Source organism: Mytilus trossulus, chromosome 11, assembly GCF_036588685.1.
Source record: "Mytilus trossulus isolate FHL-02 chromosome 11, PNRI_Mtr1.1.1.hap1, whole genome shotgun sequence".
Classification (NCBI taxonomy): Eukaryota; Metazoa; Mollusca; class Bivalvia; order Mytilida; family Mytilidae; genus Mytilus; species Mytilus trossulus.
Window position 1 is genome coordinate 36,322,335 of NC_086383.1, and position 9,065 is coordinate 36,331,399.

Sequence of the window (9,065 nt, forward strand, 5' to 3'; positions counted from 1 at the left end):
TGATTTTTTATAGTTCGTTATTATGTTGTACTGTTATACCACTGTCCCAGGTTAGGGGAGAGTTGGGATCCCGCTAACAAGCTTAACCCCGCCACATTATGTATGTATGTGCCTGTCCCAAGTCAGGAGCCTTTTATTCAGTAGTTGTCGTTTGTTTATGTGTTACATATTTGTTTTTCGTTATACATAATAAATACGGCCGTTAGTCTTCTCGTTTGAATTTTTTACATTGTCATACCGGGGCCTTTTATAGCTGACTATGCGGTATGGGCTTTGCTCATTGTTGAAGGCCGTACTGTGACCTATAGTTGTTAATGTATGTGTCATGTTGGTCTCTTTGTGGACAGTTGTCTATGGCAATCATACCACTTCTTTTTTTTTATATTTATAAGATAATTTGTTGTGGCAGATTGTATATTTAAATATTTTAGTTATTGTTAGACTGTCTTGTTGAAGTATAGCCGTTTATTCACGCATACTAAATAGCATAAGATGTATGGTTTAGATATTCTAAAACCTCTCAACAATAGGAAAATACATTGAATAAAAAATCTTTATTCAGAAGAAATTACAAAATATTAGAATTTAGGGGACCTTTTACAAAACATTAAGCAAAATATTAAAAAAGGTGAAACAAATTAATAAAAAAAGGTAAAACAAAATAAGTAATAAAGATAATGGTATATCTACAATTATTCCCGTGTTTTGGCATAAAATGAAAAACAAGCTCCAATTATCTTGTATTCTAACATGACGTTCTTCAAGCGCTTTCCGTACACACCTGTGATAAAAATGAATATATTGCCTGGACTGTTCCGATCGAATTCCCACGTTATATTCTTTTTTTATGAACGATGACATAAGAATATAAACATTTTACGGGAAAATACACGCTTGTGAAGCCAAACATCATCACACAAAGGGAACGCACACAAACGATGCTAAACTGTGGTATAAGTCTTTTTCATTATTATAAGACATATCAGAATTATCATTTAAATGCATCTAAAACTATCTAAATACGTTATTATTAATAGTTTAAGCACGTCACTAATTCAGTTTGCTCCGTTCTTTTACGCAAAATTAAAAGTTCATTTATTTATGGTAACGGCAAATGTTTGCCTCCAACGAGAGCGCGTCGCTCCAAAAGAATTGTCGTATTTGTCCTATTAGAATCGAAATGAGGCATGGGGGCTTAAATATATCATGATGTCTAAAACGTTGAGGGGCATCAATTCAAACCGGAAAGTGGCATCAAATTCCATTATATTTACAACGGTGTGTAAACAAAACAGACATTATAGGTAAAGTTGTCATAATAGGGGTACAGCAGTTATCACCGTGTTACAATCTAAGTAAGAACAAAAACAAACAAAAGTTAAACAAAAAAGTTATAGCAAATACAAGCAGTGACGACTTTATTGCCTCCAACCACAAAAAACTTCGGAGTTGGAACCTGTGACAGTAGCCTTCACGTTGCCATCGAGAGTTCTGATGTCGAGTACAAACTCTCAGCGCCAAAAAATTACACGATTTCACCACAGCAATCCACAGAAGAGCATCAAATAATGATTCCCAAGACAAGATGGTCCCATCGAATCAGGAAAGTCATTGTACGTATAAACATACAGGTACAAAAATTCACCCCCCCCCCCCTTATCATAGTAGGAGGTCCCAGTCGCAAAACACAGGGTCGCATTTTGTCAATGAGGAAAATCTAGTTATTCACGTTCCGGAAAGCATCCGTAGCATATTTGATCCGATTGGGGCTCATATCTCATTAAAGATTAAAGAAAACATTTGGCGGGTGAGTTTATTCATTTTGGAATATTGTTAAAATCGGCTCCGATTCGACTTTTAGATATTTTGAAAGAAGTTACCCTCACAATGGTTAATAAGAAACCGTATTCTTTGAGCAATATAGAAACTTTTAAAAATTGGACTTCTGCCTTCATGATTTACATGGCAGTTATAATAAAAATGGCCTTCAAAAGCCTAAGAGTATTTGAAATATATGCAAAGCATTCTTATAGCATAGTAAAGGGGTACTAATTATGGTGGGACCGTGTACGATGAACAGTACCAACTCAAAAAATAAGCGCTATCAAGCATCTTCTTGGGGTGTCATTGATCAGGAATTGTGGGTTTTGTGGGTAGTGACAGGGAATGTCATTCAGTCATCGTGTGTAGTCATGAGCAACAATTTTCATCTCTCCAATTACCAATCTCGTCAGGTTTCGGATATCAATTCCATTATCACTGAAATAGTATACATATTTTTTAGGGGCCAGCTGAAGGACGCCTCCGGGTGCGGGAGTTTCTCGCTACATTGAAGACCCATTGGTGGCCTTCGGCTGTTGTCTGCTCTATGGTCGGGTTGTTATCGCTTTGGAACATTCCCCATTTCCTTTTTCAATTTTAGTAGAATTCAAGGAAGAGTCCTCATAATCAGAGTTATTGTCGTGGCTACAGCGGAGCCTGTTTTCAATATGGTCAAAAGACCTCCACTGTACGTTTGACAAATTTGATCGCAAATTCTAAAAATGTAACGGGGTACACTTATTTTCAAGACGTAGAAATTAAAAAGGTTAAACATTGTGACTTGGCAGATCTATATAAATAAAGGCAACAGTAGTATACCGCTGTTCAAAACTCATAAATCCATGGAAAAAACTAAATCGGGGAAACAAACTAAAACTGAGGGAAACGCATAACATATTAGAGGAGAACAACGACACAACATTAAAATGTAACACACACAGAAACGGACTAAGCATTATACAAAATCCTATGAGAATAACAAATATAAAATCAAAACCAAACACATGAATTTGGGATAGATAAGTACCGTGACACGTCTATATAAATTAGGAAATTCCCCTATCAACGTTTCAGAGTAAAAACAAATGTTTGTTGGATTATCCCGTAATTTTAAAGAATACAGAGAACACTTTAAATAATTGAAATAAAGAAATCGAGATCAGGCGTATTGCAGGTCCATTTTCGTATCCACCATTTCCTACATTTCGCTATTTCACTCTCAATCGTATTCCAGAAAATACCGAAGGGTAATGTCGACAAGTGATGAATCTTCTTACTATCCTGCTAATGATTTTATTGATCGAGAATGTTGTTCAGTATTTTATGTGAGTATTGATGATGCGGTCGAGATGATACAAAAATTAGGAACACAAGTGTTATTTTCAAAAGCAGACATTATGTCCTCTATCAGATTATTGAATATTTGGCCAGGCGATTTCGACCAGTTGAATTTTGAAATTGATAACGAGTTTTATTATGACCGTAATTTGCCTCGCGGAGCAGGTCTCAATTGTTACTTTATATTCGAAAATATTTCAACGGCTTTAAATTGGTATACGTCAAAGTGCAGCAAGTCCAAAATATTTTGCATTACTGAGATGATTTTTTCCGCCGGAAAAGCAGGCACAAACTAGTTTGCCAATTCATTACAAACATTAAATGTATGCCACAAATTAGGGGATCCCTTTAGCAGAAGATAAAACAGTTTTACCAATCAAAAAACAATTTTTTGTGCATTTGATTTGACACTATTGCCTTGGAGTTCAGGTTGCCGAAAGTAAAGCAAGCCGAGACGAAACAACGGATTGTTGTTATTTTTGGTTGTAAAAAATAATGTTGCGTGAACTTAAAACTTAAAAGGACAAATTATTGTTGTTATCATTACAAGTGTGGTACCTAAAAGCAGAAAAGCAAAAAACAATCGCACTACGATCGTCAAAAGTTTAATTTTTATCACAGATCGTACTGCGATTGTGGCCTAGTGGGACTGCGGTATTAGATACATAACGTGTTGTTGTGCTTTTGGTTGACATTTTTGAGTTTTCCACTCCAAGACGGTCTCATCAAACAAAATTTTTCTAATTAATGGTCGTTTGAAAAAAACCTGATTGCAAATTTATTTGCTGCAATTCATATATACTCTGTTACTCCTAATAGGACGGCAAATATGCTAAATATACTTCCTGGAGGTGTGATGAGATGATTTAAGTTGTAAACAATTTCATTTACACCATTTACGTACGTTCTGGCAATAACATTTATTAACAGGTATTCATATATATATATAGGCATGAATTGTGCCTTTTCATAGCAGAATTTTTCCTGTGATGTGATGAATCAAAGGTGATGGTCAAAATCAGTAAAAAATCCGTCTTGAATTTATTCAATAGATACATTCTATTATCCTTCAGTAATCGTGGTGATATGTTTTGTTATATAATCAAGCGTTCTCTTAATATACTGCCAACATTTACACAAAGGAACTATCCTGATATAAACCAAGTATTAACAGCAATAACTGTCCAATCCTGGAGTAAAATATTACAATTTTACACGAGAAACTGCACAAAAATTTATGACGAAACGACTGATTTTGAATTCGCTATTGTTACATTTCTTTTTAAGATGGTGATGTATTTTGGTACATTCTAAAAGTATTTATATATTCTAACTGGTTCGTTATGTCTGTGTCTGTTCTGACGTTTGGGATTTCAATGAGTGCATGTTTTGTATGTTTTACTGATAAGTTGTTAAGTTAGGGATTTCGTTACAACAAATTACTTTAAACCTTTACTAAATTCTTCCATAGATACAAACATTTGATTTGAAGTGTGGCTGTAACTGAAGAAAACTTATTTCAAACGGGAAAGCACATCATATTTTTAAGGTGATGTTGTTAACCGAGCCCGCAAATTTAGAGACGATCCTTTTAATGAATTTAATATTATAACATGTTACCAATTCCGTAAGTACATCTTTAATTATTGTTTTTATTGGTATATATGCAACCACGCATCTAATATTGCCTAATTGGGCCCGACTATACTTTACTGTTTCGGTAGTTAAAGCTTTGGAAAGTTAGCATAAGATGCATTACTTTAATGTAATCAAATATGATAATTATTTATGTATAAATTAATATATTTGTATGTTGATCTTCATCAAAAGATCAATATATTATTACCGATCTACCATCATCAGGGTTCCAAGTGTCAATTTTAGGTTAATGTCTTTAACTTTGATCTTGCAAGGATTACTCTCACATTTATATGCTTGCTTTATACATCTATTGGTACAATATTGAATACTTTTACACATTCTTCGTCAAACAACAATAAATGTCAGTGTTTCGTGTTATCAGTAATGCAAAACCCTACTAAATATTATTGTTATACATATATGCACATTCACAATCCTATGATCAGTCGATACCTATATTTTGCCTCCAGAGGTCGTGTTTTTCAGATTCTCTGACTTGTAGTGACGTCTTTACTCAAACTCTATTGGATGTTGGATTGGTATTGATTGATATATTAGCCTTAGATACATGATTTATCATGTTTTGTTGTTGGCTTTGAACTAGCTGTCAGTAGCTGCGAGTATGCATTTAGTGTCTTTTTTGTTGTACTGGAGGTATAATAAATGCCCTGTAACGACCGGTCTGTGTTTCTGAAAGTTGTAAGTTCAACTGATTTTTATAGTTTGTAATAATATGTATGTTGTACTGTTACACCACTGTTCAAGGTTATGGGCAGGTGTGGCACCCAACATGTTTATCCCCGCCACATACTTAATGTGCCTGCCCAAAGGAAACTATTGTTCAATGATTGTCTGTCATATTTATTTTTTTCATAAATAATGTTGTTATGCATAAAGCTGTTAGCTTTCCAAATTGATTTTGTCATAATCTTTCATTTCGTTGCATTTTGAAGCCAACTATATGATGTTGTTTTTTCTCGCCGTTTAAAGCCGTACGTTGCCTAAAATTGCTTACATCAACTTCATTTCAACTTTGGTTGGTATATTAATCGTTGGCAATCATACCACATATCCTGGCATTTATAGTTTCAAATGTGTTTGAAATATGCTGAACTATATGAGACGGTACAAACTAATGAACGGATGGACACATTAACACGATTAACCTCAAAACATCAGGAAAACCTGACAATTTCACACTATCATAATTATGGTTACATTTAGAGAGACTAGATTCCGGGGTCAAAGCCAGAATTTTGAGTATATTTTGTAATGTCATATTATAAATTGAAATGTCAAATCAAGATGAACTAGTTTTCATATGCCGAAAATTGAATTGTCATTGATGTGGTTATATTTATAAATTTACTGTTTACAAATTTTTGAATTTTTTGAAATACTAAGGCTTTTCTACCTCAGGCATAGATCACCTTAGCTGTATTTGGCAAAACTTTTAGGAATTTTGGTTCTCAATGCTCTTCAACTTCGTACTTTATTTAGCCTTTTTAACTTTTTTGGATTCGAGCGAGCGTCACTGCTGAGTCTTTTGTAGACGAAACGCGCGTCTAGCGTATATACTAAAGTTAGTCCTGGTATCTATGATGAGTTTATTGATAAATTATCTTAAGTAGAAAACTGTGTTTTCAGAGACAAAAAGGCAGTGTAAGTCTTTCATCTATTCATGCTAAGTATGTTGTTGTCCCTGCGGACAAAGCTTCAAATAATATGTGCTTTGTATGTAAATCGTATAATTACGAATGTCTTGTAACAGAATAAGGAATACATGAGCACTCAGGTAGTCCCACATACAAAGACATATCATTTGACAAGGATGAGATTTTTTGCAAAGCATAAGTCCTTCATGGCTTCAATGAATATACATTGAACAAATCGGAGGACTTACCTTTTTCGTGTTGGGTACCTAAACTTAACAGAATTTCGTACAAACAATAGTACATTGCCGGCTCATCTGCATGTTCCCCTAAAGAATTGTCCATTAGATTGATACAACTAATATAAAGGACAATTATTTAATGGAACATGTCGGAGGACTTACCCTGTTCGTATTGGGTACCTAAACTTTACAGAATTCCGTACAAACAACGGTACATTGTCGGCTCACCTGCATGTTCCACTAAATAATTGTTCATTAGATTGACTAAAATTCTGTCCGCAATCCACAATGCCTTTCAACACGAAATGGTAGCATACGATATAAATTTACTACCTTGGGATATCATAAGGCATATTTTGTAAAAAATGTGAACAAAAGGGTAAAACATGCAACACAGAGGAACAAGTGATCATTATGCTGGAGTTTCTTAACGACAACATATTTGTTGAATTTGGAGGTAGACCTTTTCAACAGTTTTTCGGCATTCCTATTGGAACGAACTGCGCGCATCTCCTTGCCGACCTCCTCATATTTTCATATGAATCGGAGTTCCTTCAGACACTTGTCAAAAACAAGAAGACCAAAGAAGCCAGATTATTTGATTTCACTGTCAGATATATATATATTAATGATGTTCTTTTCATTAACAATCCAAACTTTTCTGATTAGGTTCCATTCATATATCCACCATAACTTGAAATTAAAGAAAATGCAGACACGGCTTCCTCTGCCTCATTTTTAGACTTATACCAGTCATCTCAGTACCAGAATCTATGACAAACGAGACGATTTGAATTCTGAAATTTTCAATTTCCCCCACCTAAGAAATCAATATACAAACTTCACTTGCATATGGGACATTTCCCATCTTATTCTTATCTTGCAGCTCATACTCAGAATTTGTAAAACATCCCCAGTGTCTGAGCAGAAAGTTGATGAACTACAGGTATGTCATAGAAAGCCTCAGTCCTTTTTCTAAAAAAGGTAACAAGACCTTATTGATAAATATTCCGTATCAACTTCACATTACATGATGGTCTTAATGTATAGATTATGCGTACTGACGTTGTGTATCATCTTAACAAAGTGTTGTATTGTTCTTTCGTTTGTCTTTTTATTGTTATTAATATTAATTTTACTGGTTTTTCCCCTGTGATATCCATTTGACGTGGCTAGGTACTTATACATCTCGTGAATGTGCTTGTATTATCTTTCATTTTTGCTGGTGTGGTTGTATGTGCGACTTTTTGTGTTTCTTTGGTTCATATGACGTGACTCTGTACTTTTGAAGATCTTGCCAATGTGTTATTGTTCTATTATATGTCATTGGTCTATTATAAAGTTAAAAATACTTTGAACGTCAAAATTATTTTACACACGTAGGGGTGTTAACCATTTGTGGATTCTTAAAGAACTTCTGGATAATTTTAAATTTCGGTCTGTTTCTGAAATTAGTTCTAACATACTTTTGATTGTTTAACCCTGTATACCACCATTCCCCTTGTGAATATTTAATTTTTTGGAAAAAACATTGAACGGCAAAATTATAAAAAAAATATAAGTATTATAACTATGAAAAGGAGTTACAGTAGCTAGAATTTTTTAAATTAAAGGTCTATAGAAGGGGGGTCAAAATACCATGGCAAAGTAAATTTTCAAAACATTTATTCAAGAAAGTAAAATACATACACACTACTTATTGCAGTATAATAACTATGTAAAAGAGTTATAACAGCTAGATTTTTGAAAACCAAGGTCTATAGTAGGGGGTTCAATTTACCGCAGGGGGGTGGGGTCAAAATACCATGGCTAAGTAAAATTTTCAAAACACCTTTTCCCATCATGTTAAATACAAACAAACTACTTATTGGAGTATTATTAATAGGTTAATGGGAAGAATATCAGTATTTTGAAATGAATCGTTTATAGTAGGGGGTTCAATTATATACCGCAGGGGGGTCAAAATACCATGGCCAAGTAAAATTTTCAAAACATCTATTCGAGCATGATTAAAAATACATACAATCTACTTTTTGGAGTATTATGACTAGGTTTAGGAGTTAGAATTGCAAGAATTTTTGAAATTCAAGGTCCATAGAAGGGGGTTCAATATACCATGGAAGCCATTGGTAGGGGGTCAAAATACCATGGCAAAGTAATATTTTCAAAACATTCTTCAAGCAAATTAAGTACATACAAACTACTAATGGAAGTATAATAACTAAGTAAAGGAGTTACAGTAGCTAGACTTTTTGAAATTAAAGGTCTTTACTTGCTTAAAAAGATAATTTGAAAATTTTACTTTGCCATAGGGGTAAATTTACCATGGGGTTCAAAAAAACATATAACAAATAGCAGTCGAATAGCCACT